The sequence below is a fragment of the Lonchura striata genome, chromosome 1 (genome assembly GCF_050655825.1).
Source record: "Lonchura striata isolate lonStrDom1 chromosome 1, ASM5065582v1, whole genome shotgun sequence".
Taxonomy (NCBI): Eukaryota; Metazoa; Chordata; class Aves; order Passeriformes; family Estrildidae; genus Lonchura; species Lonchura striata.
In genome coordinates, this window is record NC_140703.1 from 57,823,581 (window position 1) to 57,837,260 (window position 13,680).

Sequence of the window (13,680 nt, forward strand, 5' to 3'; positions counted from 1 at the left end):
TAAAAATTAATTCATTTATTCAGTTTAAAATTTGAAGTTAATTCAATCTCAGAATACTTAGGGTAGAGCTTTATTGATGCGTGCTAGTCATTTTTAGTAGGTATTGAGTCTACTCCTACAGCTGAGGGATTGAGACATGAACCACTTCTGTTAGAAATGGACAAAGGTTTCACATACTGGGCCACACCCTCTCTATAATTAACACCTGAAAATTAATTCCTTCTAAAAAGAGCTTCCTGATTAAGTCAAACACAACTGTTCCAATAAAAGCATTTGAAGTAATCCTGCAGGACTCCTTCCCTACCTGAGCAGCAGAGAGAAGGCGCAAACATCCATGACTTTTCTTGCCAGTACAACTGTAAAGGTCTAACACATCTTTTTGATTCTTCATATACATTTTGGATGAATTTTCATTTCACTCAGTAAAAGAATTTTGATTACTACATTAATTTTTACTTCCTGTAGACATTGTATTGTTTGTGATGGTGGTCTAAATTCATATGAAATGTTCTAATGTTTTGATCTTAGCAGGGCAGGAATGTTTGGAGCAGCCTCTTCAAGCTGCACACAGCCACGCTTGACACCTGGCTCACAGGCTGTAGGTAATACCCCAGTGTGTGTAAACCCAGAAGGAAAAGTGGAGGAAGTGCTTTCATTACAAAAAAGTCTAACAGTGCCTGCACCTGGTGGCTGCCATGAGACGTGATAGTGCTCTGGATTAGGCACTTCATTGAAGAAGCATGGACCAGCAACCTGAAAATACTTATTTTTAGTTCCAGATTATTATGGGAACACTACTGCTTAGGAGACTGAAAGGACCACATGTAGGGAAAAAAAGTCTCAGATGCAGTTGCTACAAATAGTTTTTCTCCAGCACACAGTTTTCTTTGTTTTCCCCCATACAACCGTTACTCAGCCTGGCCCATCCAAAGTCACATTCTCCAGAACTGCATGAGTTAATGCTGACCAGCTGCAGGTGTTGCAGCCCTTCAGGCTTTTATAATAAAAGTTGAGAAGGACGACATTTACTGCTAACGCTTTTTCCACATCCATTTCTAATGAGTAGGACCAAATTATAACTTTTACACTAATCTTTCCAGGCCTTACAATACTCAGTAACTATAAAACAAATGGGCAACAAACAGATGTCAACAAACCCCAAGCTATGGCACCTAAAATATTATAATAAGCAAGCAGGGTCAAGTGAAAGAGCTCAGCAAAGCAATTGCTTTCTCCAGAATTAAATAAAGCATTACTATACCATTTTCTAAATTTTTTTTAATGTGATGCATGGGTTCTACATAACTGAACTGCAGCAGAAAAATAACTCCTCTTGAAAGTCTGAGGAACTGTTTGTTTATTTTATGAAATAAAAAGAATTAGATAAATTGCACTTTATCAATTTTTTAGTCTAATTTTATGCCAAGATTCCTATATCTGAGAAATTCTAAAATTACCATCTGCTATTAAATTAACTATGGCACCAACTGATGAACTTGGTTTGCATTTTTTTAATACATGAAGCAGGCACTTTTTCTTCCTTTCCAAACACATTTTGTCCATTGCCTTATTGTGTATTTTAGCTGAAGTATAGTATTTAGAACAGGGCTCCACACCTCACTGTAAAAACATGTTTGATAAAGCATTCTGGTCACTCTGACAGCAGTGCAAAATAAACAAGAGGTGTTCAGACACAATTTTTCTCTCCCTCCCAGCTGCAGAGATAGCCATTGTTTCATATGTTAGCTGAGTACATTTAAACTCCTCTTCTTCTTTCATAATGCAGCTTTTTCTTTTTGTGATCCATGCGAAGGATCACAAAAAGAAAAAACAGCCATACCAAAAGGACACTAAGCAGATGACTTGCATGCAACATCAGCCCTATATGCTGTAGGAGGCATAACACTTGAAATGTAACCCAAACAGGCAGATAAGCTATTTCATTCCACAGAAAGAAAATGGTTCCTTTCATCTAAATGAGCTTATTCCACTGCTGATACCAGAATAGTATGTATTTTGGGAGGATAATATACCCCTATTTTTAAATCTGTGTTACATTAGCCAGAAAAAATAAACTATGGAAAGACAGAAGTGCAGAGGCTGGGAAGCAGAGTTGATTAATGTGCTGCCTGATTTCACTTCTGGGACCTGAAATTGCATTCAGTGCAGAAGGAAGGAACTAGGGGGAAAAAACCCTGTCTCATCTGACATCTATAAAAGTCATGAAGGAAATGATGGTGGGTGATCCAGAGCTGGTATGGCCACAGGTGTCTTGTCTTTTCAAAGACGTATATCGAAATATCCTCAGAATAAGCAATGCTGTTGGGCTGTTAGTTCTTGCGGCCCTCAAATGAATCAAAGGGAGGAAAAGTCTGGCAGAGATGAATATGAGCTACCATAAAACCTGAGAATATTTTCATCTTAAATCCAAGCACCAGCCCTGCTCCTCTTCACTTTGGTAGCTAAAAGAAGACCATGAGGAGAGAGAGGAGTCCACATGGTGGCCGTACCTTCCCTATGGCTGTGCCAGACAATGCTGCTCTTGTGCCAGGCAGCTGCCCTGGCTGGCACAGTGAAGGCAGCACAGATGCCACTCTGCCCTCCCAGTGTTTCAGACCGTGGAAAGACACAGGAACCATGGCCAGCAAACGTGGCTTCAAATCATGGGACCACCATAAAAAGACCCCATGGTTCTAGAGCCACACATTAAGTACAATAAAAAATACATTCTTCTAAATTATTCAGGTGTCAAAACAGCACCAGAATGTGCACATATTCCTTATGCCTCCTAAAGTCAGCTATTACACCCAGTCTCCAAGTCTGATGACTCCATGCAAGCTGCACAGAAGGAGCTTAAATTCTCAATTATTTTGGCTTCTTATATATAGTTCTGTCCTTAATTGAAATTTTTAGTCCAAAGCATGCCATTTTAAACTTCACAGTCTATAATTGTTAGTTTAAAAAGAGGCTTTTGTAAAAGCTCTGTTTAATTTGTTGTATTTTGATGTGAGGGTTGTTGCACATAGTTGAAAACATGGAGTGTAACATGACTTTTTCATTAACTGAGACAGAAATGGCAATTATGCAGTCTGTTGATTGAATTCCTTACTAACAAAGGGTACTTTCTGCTAATGGATAGAAAAGCAGAGCAGTCCAGTCAAACAAGTCACCTTGATAGTGGAATGTGAGACCCATCAATTTTACTCACAACTTCTTCAGTAATGAATCTTGGAGCGCAACACATCAGCTCTGCTCCTCAAAGACAACCACTGAGGTAGAGAAACCACAAAAAGTGGTTTGAAATGAAAAATGGGGTGAGAGATTTCCACCCCTTTAGAAGGGGAATTGGTTATGATGAATTTATCTCCAAGGTGCTTGGGCACAGCATTAAAAAGACTTGGACAGAAAAAAAATACAGTCCTGCCATGTAGTTGGTGGCACCTTGCCTTTTTGTGCTGCAGCATCATGACAAGATAACCAGACCCCTGTCTTCATCTCCATCCTGGAGTCCACTGACATTGAGAAGAATCAGAAGGAGCAGGAACCATGGCAGTATGAGAATCTTTTTCACTTGGGATGTAATGGATTCCAGCCTGCAACGCCACACCACAGATTAATTGCTCAAGCCTCTGGGTGATGGTAGGGAAGAGCCAGCTTTCTCCCTGTCCCCTCAGCAGGGGACATGGGGCACTCTGGTCCAGCAGGAACAGAATGAGCTGTCATTAACTTTGGCTCCAGAATACAATTTTTTATTCTTTGGTTACCAAATCCCCAAAGAGACATTAGATGTTTTTATTTTTCTCAGAAGTAGTACAGTAAATCTTTCCATTATCTAATAACCAGTTAAAATTCAATAGCACCTAGGCAGAGCATCAAAGTCAGCAGGCAAGAACAAATTAAGTCTTTCATGAAAGAGGCTGTGCAGGATCATTTCTTCCATTTCCATCTCCAATATCTTTAATACTAAATACACAAACCTATATTAAAGTTAAAATTGCTTTTAATTAGATAAAACGAAGAAGACTCGGTGTTCATCTTATACCTTTTGCACTGGTGCTTTGATTAGCAGTTTCAGCACCTTGTCTCAAATTATTAACCTGCCCCATTTTCAGCTCAGAAGTCCAATATATGAACACAGATGCCCAAAACCTAATCCTGTGAGGTCCCCAGCATGTGCTCGCAAGTACTCGTCATCCTCAGACTGCTTGAAATTACTCTGATCAAAGGGTGAGTGTAGCCTTTCAGGATCACGCCCTAATGAATAAAATATACAAAGGTGACTTGAGTGAAATCCTTTCCAATGTGCTGACAAAGGTAAAATAAAATATTCCCCTTTAGGACATTTTCCTGGCAGAACAACTTGACCCCTTTGTTATTGGCCTTCAGAAAGAAATGGATAATGCTCCAACTAACTAATTCATTCACTGAATTTTTGGGCAATTTTTTGCCAAATGATTGGTGTGTTCTATCATATATACAGCAGATACATTTCAAAGCACCATAAAGTTTTAGATGAGTATATAATACATTTTTAACTTCAAGCCCCTTGCATGCAAACTGCACTGCTAATTGCTGTGTTTTTATTTCTAAATGCTGCCTATTTTCCAACCATAGATTTTTTTTTTACAAACCTCTCCCATGCTGCACATCAAGCATTACCCCAGAAATTCAGCTTTGTCCTTGCTCACTGATGAAATTTTACTATTATGTAGTAATTGCAGTGCCCTGAACTCTCGTCCTCCTGCAAATTTTATGTTCCTCCAAGGAGAATGTTTCTTCTTAAAGTGATATTATTTCATTGGTACAATGTGGCTCACTAAGCTTGCCTTTTGCCCCCTTGTTCATAGACTTTAAAAGGAAACTCTAACAGTCTGATCCAGCACCTACTGAGAAGAAATCAAAGGCTCCCGTTGACTTCAGTGAGTGCTGGAGACAGCTCCTAAATAGGATGACTCAAAGTGCAGTTCTAGCCTGGAGGCAGCTATGCAGCTGATACTGTGGGGCTTTATTGTCTCATTGCTTCCAGCTCCAATCTGTGCGGTTTTTTAGTATAATTATGATTTTCTTGTTGCCAGTCCAATAAATATCACGCTGGATAGGAGAGTTGAATTACTGCCTGAAATTTTAACCAGCAAAAATGATCCTGTAATCAGATTTCTTATGTCATGCAGGACTCAGGATCGTATACAGTTCCAATTTTCCTTAAATGAGCCACAATCATAAGGACCACTCAGCAGAAAACACATGGTCTACAAGGCAGCATTCCAGTCAATGGCTGAGCCAACTGGGAACAAAATGGGCAGGCCATTTTGAAGGCCATGTCCCAGGACACACGGTCTCTGTGTTTTCTGTTGTGTCACCCCACAAAATGTGCATGGGCGTATTGGCATAGGTCAGACTTATTTCAGGGACAAATTAGCAATTATATAACGTGGGGGACAGTGGGCCAATGCCTCAGCCCGTGCTATGACTCCTCGTAGGCTACTGTTAGAGACTTTGTGAACTTGAAATCCACAATCTAGTATTCTCATAAAAACAAAGTACATTAGCATGCTTCTCCTGTCCACCCACAACTAACTCAGGCATGCTTTACTGACCAGTAACAGAAAATTTCCCTGCATGACTGAGATCAGTCATGCTGGACAGAAACAACTCTTACCTTTAAGGCAGGTCATGTTGTTAGTGCTTGGCACAGTGCACCTCTCTGAGAGCCCTGCCAGGTTTGTGTGCAAGCAACAGAACCACCAGTAGTTTCTGCCTTTGGTCACCACTAACAAGTGGAAGAGAGTTAATCGTGGTATAGTTAAATTAACACGAAATGCCTGACTTGTCTCATTCACATTCTTTTGACAGTAGCATATGTTCCTGCTTTACACATGAAAGCTTAATTACAGCATTTTAGGTGGCAAACCAGTTAATTATATAAAAAATGGGGCCCAGAAGTCTGTGATATGACACCTTTCCATGTTTCCCTGGGAGATGTCATGAACAAAAGAAGATGTTTATTGTTAGCAGCATCAGGCTGAGGGCTGCAGGGGAACATTGCCACTGAAGCCTGAGCTCCCTGTGCACAATCTGGCTATAATGGAGAGCAAAATGCATTTTATACAAATTGCTCTTGCTAATAATAAAAGTGAAAGGAAAACTCTTTTTTGCCTGGAACAATACACAATCTCTTGTGCAGGCTTCGTATCGCCTCACTTCAGATGTTGCTGATGTTAAAATCCCCAACAGAGATCATCATTCATCTCAGCTTTTCTTTATCACTCATCACGGCTTTCCTCCTACACAGAACAGGCCAGTTTGAACTCTTTCAACTGCATATGTTGGGAAGAGAGAAGGCAGTCTGCATCCATGCCTATAGCCTCCTTCAACTAGAAAGAGAGCCTGAGGGGACCAGCTCAGGTGTGGGCAGATATAACTGAACATTTTCAAATGATTAGAGAAACCAGTGTGCTACTTAAATCTAGAATAAAGGGAAGATGGAGCCCCTGCTCAGCATCATGTCATGAACTCCATGTGCTTTATTCTTTCTTGCTAGGCTTGAAACAGCAGATGTCTCTCGTGCTCACAAAAGAAGGTGAATTGAGTCCTCTTGGTGGAAAATTCTCTCCGTGAGTGCTATTAGCACAAGTTTTTTCCTTTCAGAACCTAACACAAGTACCTGGACAATTCTTTTCCCTGGGGACCTTCTGTCTGCCTTGCAGTTGATGATATGCTGGAGGCTACCACATGTAAAGCATGATGCCACAGACTGCATGTTTTGACCCTGTGGTGTTGCCTGTTGTCCCATGGATTTTCTGCTCAGTTTGGACCTTGAAATTAAATTCCCACTTTTGACCCATCCACCAACAGTCACTCACTAAGCCTATGGCAAAACAACTATTCACTTAAAACCAACCCACCATCACAGCAGCAGTCACTGCAGGGCAAAAAACCCAGCAGCATAAATTTGTAGCAATCACCTGACAAGAAGGTGTTTTGTTCTTCCTCCTGTATGTTTTTGTGCTTTGCATCAGACTTTGACTGGGACAACAGCTATTCATAGCCTATGTATATTTGGAATAATCAACTTCCACAAATGTCTTGACATTGTACTTGGATGAAGTCACTTGTTTTCCATCTCATATTCTGCAGGTACGAAAATTCTCTCTTAAAACTAATATATATAAAATGTACAATAGGCTGTTATTATATCTATATATATTATATAGATATAAAATGTACACATCAGGCTCTTGATGACAAGAATAACTCCTTGACTCCTTGAACTTCATCCTGCAGGTTTATAATGTGACTCTAGGATTTTTATAAGAGCAAAGAGAAGGTACAACTGTAGTGTTACATAGCAAAGGACTTGCTATCTGTGTTTTTAGAGACTATCTCAGAAAGCCCTGTGAACATAGTAGGATAAATTACTTAAGCTTGCAAAAACAAGGACATCTCAGAATGCTGACCTCCCAGTTTCACCTTTATCTCATCTAATTATATCAACATGGAGAACTGGATAATGCCCTGCTACAGCTTTTCAAGATGCTTTGTAGATCATAGGTGCAGCAGCACACTGAAAGCCTTTGACTTTACAGCAGATTTGCACTGTTTCAGGGAAGGCAGAGGGGGATTGTGTCATGTTCCAAAAGGGTGCTACTTTTGCACAGAGGGCTTCTGAAAGGCACAGCTGCTATCAGATGGCAAAATACCTAGTGTTGATATGTTTGCTTTTCTTTTTTTAAGCAATGGGAAAAGCAAAATGCACAATCCTCCAAGACTGCTGCAGATGTGGTGTCAAGACAAAAAGCAATGAGATTTTATTCTTAAGCAAAGATTGCTGTGTTACTGAAGGCAGAGAAAACTTTATACCAGCAGCTCACAAAAGAAACCATGAGATTTTCTAAAGGTAATTGAATACTGGTAAAGGAACATAGCAACAAAAACAAACCATCTCTGATCCCTGAAGGGGAATGCAGGGACTTACCTGGGTCTAGCACTTGGAAGCTATGTGCTATGGAAACGATTCAGTCCTGTAAACATGTCTAGTACTCATCTGATCTCTCTTTCTGCTGTTTTTCCAGTCATGTAAACATCTCTTGTACACAGTGTCCTTTGGCAAGGAACTCAACTCTCTTACTCCCCCCACGGCATCTCCTTTTGTTTATTTTGAACCTGACTCCTACTGACACCATGTGCTGGCACTGATCCTCATGCTGCAGGTGTAACGCCAATCTCACTGGCAGCTTAGGAAAAGCCACGCACTCAAAAGGCTCGGCAATTCATCATAATTTCCAGGAAGAAGCAAAAGAGCAGTGGTGGTGATTGCTGCCTCTTTCCTAAGGGCAACAGAGGAACGTATCTGTCAACAAGGCATGGCATCCAGTGAAAGCTAACAGCAAGTGCTCCTCTGCTGCTCATCCCTATGGTATTAATAATACTGACAGGAATGACCATGGCAGAACAAAAGTGACTATGAGGAGTTGGAGTGTGTGTGGAAACCCTTGCATGTGCCAATTGTTCCTAACAAGAATCATGTTTTGGGTAACAGCAGAAATGGGCTTCTGGGGGGGGCACTGGGGTGCTGGTTTCTCATCTATGGGCTGTTGCTTAATGAGCAGCTGGTTAAGGATTAAGGTAACTTAATGAGTGTGTCTGTATTTAATAGAGGATAGTGAAAAGATGGAAACCCATCCTGGAGGATGGCATCCAACCCTGGGGTCCTCAATCCAGTGACCTGTTGGAGTGGGCCCAGAGCAGGGGCCATGAAGGCAAGCAGAGGGCAGGAACAGCCTCCTGTCCTCCTCAGAGTTGGGTCTGTTCAGCCTGGAGAAAAGAAGACTGTGGGGAGGCCTTTTTGCAGCCTTTCAGCACTTAAGGGTAGCTTAAAAGATGGAGAGAAGCATTTTAGCTGGGCCTGTTGCACTAGGACAAGGGGTAATAATCTTAAACTGAGTGAGGGTAGAATCAGAATAGATACAAGGAAGATTTTTTTTTTTTTTTTTTTTTTTTTTTTTTAAATTCAAAGCTGGTGGAACACTGGAATTGATTTCTCAGAGATTTAGTAGATGACCCACCCCAGGAAACTTTCAAGGTGAGGTGGGTTGGGGCTCTGGGTAACCTGATGTAGTAGAAGGTGTCCCTGCTCATTGGAGAATTGGAACTGGATGAACTTCAAAAGTTCACCAATAAAGTTCCCTTGCAACCCAAACCATTCTATGATTCTATAAACAGACAGCCCTAAAAACGGGGGAAAATCAGGACATGCCATAGAGTTCATAGAGGAGGATGTTAAACTGGTCAGAGTAGTTCAGTTTCTGTATTCTACTGTAAGTACCTGAACAGGAGAGCATGGAAAGGTAGATACATGATCAAATCTGTAACTGAATCAGTGTAACACATTCAGATGGATAATGCTTACCAGAAGAAGGAGAATACTAAACCAACCTTTAGGGTTCCAGGGAGACACTTTCATGAATTCAGAAGTTTGCATGATAAAATCATCTGTGATTCTGATCCAAAGTAAATAAGTGTTAAGATGGCATTTCCAAAGAAAATATGAAACAAATAAAACATGGGAAGAGGTACCTACCTGTAGAGGAAAATGTTAGCAGATACAAATGGGAGTTAGTTGGATTTGAGAGTCAGAGAGGTTTCACAATGGGACAAACATAACTCAGGTTTCAAACGACAAAAAAAAAGAAATATTCAAAGGCACAGAAAAAAAAAAAAAGAAAAGCAGCAATATAACATGATATTCAATTACTATGGGACATGGAAGATGGCAAGAAATTGGTTTGTAAGAATACTGGTGTATCCACCAAGATTAAGAAAAGTTGTTGGTCTGATACTCAATGGAGAAGGAAAGCAATCAAGAGACAGCTTCAGGAAAGCTCTTTAATCTTCTTGCATGCATTTGCTGAAAAAGGGAAACTGATCTTGCAGCTGCCATTTCATATGTGTGAGTATGTGACACCTATGCCACAATTTTTAGCAGGGAAATAAAGGCTAAGAAGTATTTAAGGCATAAAAAGTTAAAACCTTTCACATCAGTTAGGTCTCAGTAGTTTTATTCTAGTTCATACAATGAACCTTGAGTGCTCCTAAGGGCTCAGGAGGGATCATAGATCAGGACAGGATGAAGTAATTATGATACTAACAGAAAAGAGGGTTGCAGCACCACCTTAGACAGTCATATATCGTGGATTCCATATAACATTTCACACCATCCTCTGGAGCTTTTTTTGCAGGAAAACATGACTATTCAAAACCAGTTCCAAATAGTTACAAAGCTGGTTAGAAAAATGTATTTTGTTGTAGGCAAAAGTAATCTGTTGTGCAAATAGAGAAAAAAGAAACCACTCTAGTTACATAAAGTCACCATGGTAGTCGCCTTGCAAAACATGGTGAGGGTTTTGTAGAACCAAGGCAAGCACAAAAAAACTTCAGTCATCATACTGCCTCAGAAAAAAGGTAATCACCCTGTTGGGGCTTATAGATCCTTCTACAGCATGGCACACCTTTAAAGTAACCAACTCATTTTGTCCAGTCCTGTCAAAACATTCTGGGAAAGCTGTGTGCAGTTTTCCAGCACTGAATTTCAAAACAAATCCAGACACAAATCTTAAGAGCAAGGACACCAATCAGAGATCTAGCAAAGCCTACCTAGGAGGAAAGATTGAAAGATTTGGAGATGAGGAGGGATGCAGGAAAAATGTTCACAAAGAGGACTACCCTGTTCTTCAAACTTTTAATGGTTAGGACAAAAGTCACAGACAAACTGAAGTGACAGTGCTTCAGACAGACAATAAAAAGGAAATAAAAGAGAATTCCTAGCCATGTGGAGAAGGGCAGTGATTCCACCATACCTCCTGCTACCGTCACACCCACCCCTCACTGCAGAGGATGCACAGTCCCCACACTGGATGTCTTTCAACTGCTTAGTCAATCATCTATCAGAATTTCCATAATTAGAGCTGAACTTGACATATGGCAGGGTGATGGATTAAGTAAACAATCCCTCTCACCCTCTTGTGTTTTTTGTCCATCTAAGAAAACAGGGCTTTTATCCTCCTCCTCCTTCATGATACGGTAGTCAGGATAATCCTCTGACACCTAAGCTGATCTGCTGGTGCAGATCATCCCCAGATGTGTGTCCCACATTGCTATTCTTTCTCTGGAATAAAACCACAATATTTGACTGCCCTGTTCTCAGCAGATGTGATGCTGATGCAGAACCCCGTTCTTGACATGTGGGAGGGAAATGGGAATAGACTTCTGTTTCTGTCACAAGTGGCAGCACATGGTGCTGCACCACAAGTATCCCAAAGACTTTTATTGAATTCAGTTCAAATAGGTGAGGGTGAGGGTGGAGATTTCAATTTCCATACCTAAGTTTTGCCTGCTAGGATTCCTTTCCTTTTCTTTCCAAAGCTCAGTATGAGCAGAAGGCAGCATGAAAAAGGGTTTGTGTGAAACAAAAGAGACAAAGGATAAGACAGCAATAGAGCTCTGAACACTAATCCTGCTCAAACAAATCTGTTATTTTGGATATTTAAAGAAAGAAGTCTGTCTGCTTGACAAACCAGAGTGGTTCCAAAGAAACGATTACAACCTGTCGCATCAGGTCATATTGAAAAGAGTTTCTATACAGCCCATGATTCTATAAATTACATTTACAGTCACTTCACTTTCCAGCCTGAAGCAGTGCAGACAGTGCAAAATGAACAGTGACAAAATTGTGCAGGTTTTACACAGTGGGATTGTAAAGAATAATATGGAGTTGGGAATGAACTTGATCAAATCACAATGAAAGATTAATTGTGTGACGTGTATATAATTGGTTAATGGGACTGGGTCAGCACTTGGTGTCTGATGGTTTGAAAGGAGGATAAGAATGCAGCTTCAGCTATTTGAAAAAGGTTTTGCAGGCCAAAATGTTCCCAGTTCTGTAACTTGCAGAGTCTGGAAATTAAATAAATTTAAATGTAAATTACAAAGTTGTCTGAGGCAGAAAAATCTGCTTTGAGACTGATATTCACATTGTCCAGGTCTGAGGCACAAAGAGGCCAGAATGGGCATCCAGAAGGGAAAAAAACATGGGCTGGGCAAATGAACCTGAATGAAAAGTGATGCATTAACCTGGAAGTAATTATAAGGAAAGGGCAGGGGGTAGCCTTGTTAGCGACTCCTCAGTGTGTAACAGAGAGCCATTATGGTAATATGAGACTGTAAAAAATGAGGCCTTGTCTGCTCTGCAAGGATATTAAAGAATGAGTGACACTTCTCTCATAAAAAGAAGGATTGCCCCATTGTCCTTCACAAACATTTTCTCTGTCTTGTCAACAGCCTACCTGGCTATTGCCCTTCCCTGCAGGTTGGCTACATCTCAGCTGTGTATACCTGTGTGTTTTGGAAAGGTAATAAACTCACTGCCGCTCTAAGAAAATTATAATGTAAAGATTATTTTAGTTGGTATTTAAATAAGCAACTTTTCAAGATTATTCATGAAAGTTTCTTTTTTCCCCTCTCTACTACAATATGATAAATTCACATTGTACTTGTCGGAAATAAAAAAAAAAATCCAAAATGAAATTTTGGTGAATTGTTTTGGTGATCCAAAATAATTTTCTTTAAGCATTAAAGACCACACTCATTGTGATGTTCAGAGAAATTGTCAGCACTGAAGATTCTCTTTCAGAATCTCACAGAATGGGATTTTAGATCTGGATTGACATGTTTGCCTACAGAAATAAGTAACACTCTGTTGCAGAGGATAGATAGATACGATTGTTATTTTAGCTAGCCGGATGTCACTTCTACCCTTGGATGAATCCTGGAGTGAAATGGACTCTTCCATCCCACCCCGCAAGAGATTGTGGTTCATCCCGCACCTCTGTACCTGCCCCTAAAACAGAGTCTGTAACCCCATTGGCCCATGCCTTGTCCCAGCCCACCTGGGAACCCCTGAAAAGGGGGCTCCGAGCGGCCATGCGGCCTCTTGGACTTCCTCCCTCTCTTGGACTCCCTTCCTCCCTGGGGCTTCCCCTCTCCTAAACCCTCCGTTTCTCTCTCCCCTCCCCCGTCCTCCTAAGCCCAGCCACGTGCTATGCCTGAGAGCACGAGGCCTGGGCATCCCTGAATTCTCCAATAAACCTCTTCCCCCAAGAGCAAGCTTCAGAGATCTCTGCCTCCCTACACCCCAACTGTGCAAGAGGAGCCTACTCTTCCCACAACTGGCGCCCAACGTGAAAGAAAAAGGAACCCACGAATCTCGACACCTCCATGCACGGTAATTACCTGTGATAGCCTCCTCTTCGCTCTGAGCACAGGCTGTCGTTGCTAAGCAACGTAGAAGCCTTATCTCTTTAAAGTTTGCCGAGGCATTTTACCCTCGAGCACCATCGCCTGTCAATAGCCGGCTTTTGGAGCTCTTGGGACTGCCCGAGCAAGGAGCTGTGAGCCGGTGGCACGTGGCCACGTTAAGAGAGCGCACCGAGCACTGCCTAGCACTGCCTGCGCTGGAAGCCCCGAGGGGGGAGGTCTGAAGGTCCCGAGCACGGAAAAGCCGTCCGGAGAGACGCCCGGAGCTCTGAGGGGACCTGTGCAGAGTCCTGAGGAGAGGATCTCTGCTTTTGCGAATTTGAGGTGAGCTACACAGGTCTAAAATATGGGACAATCCCACTCTACCCA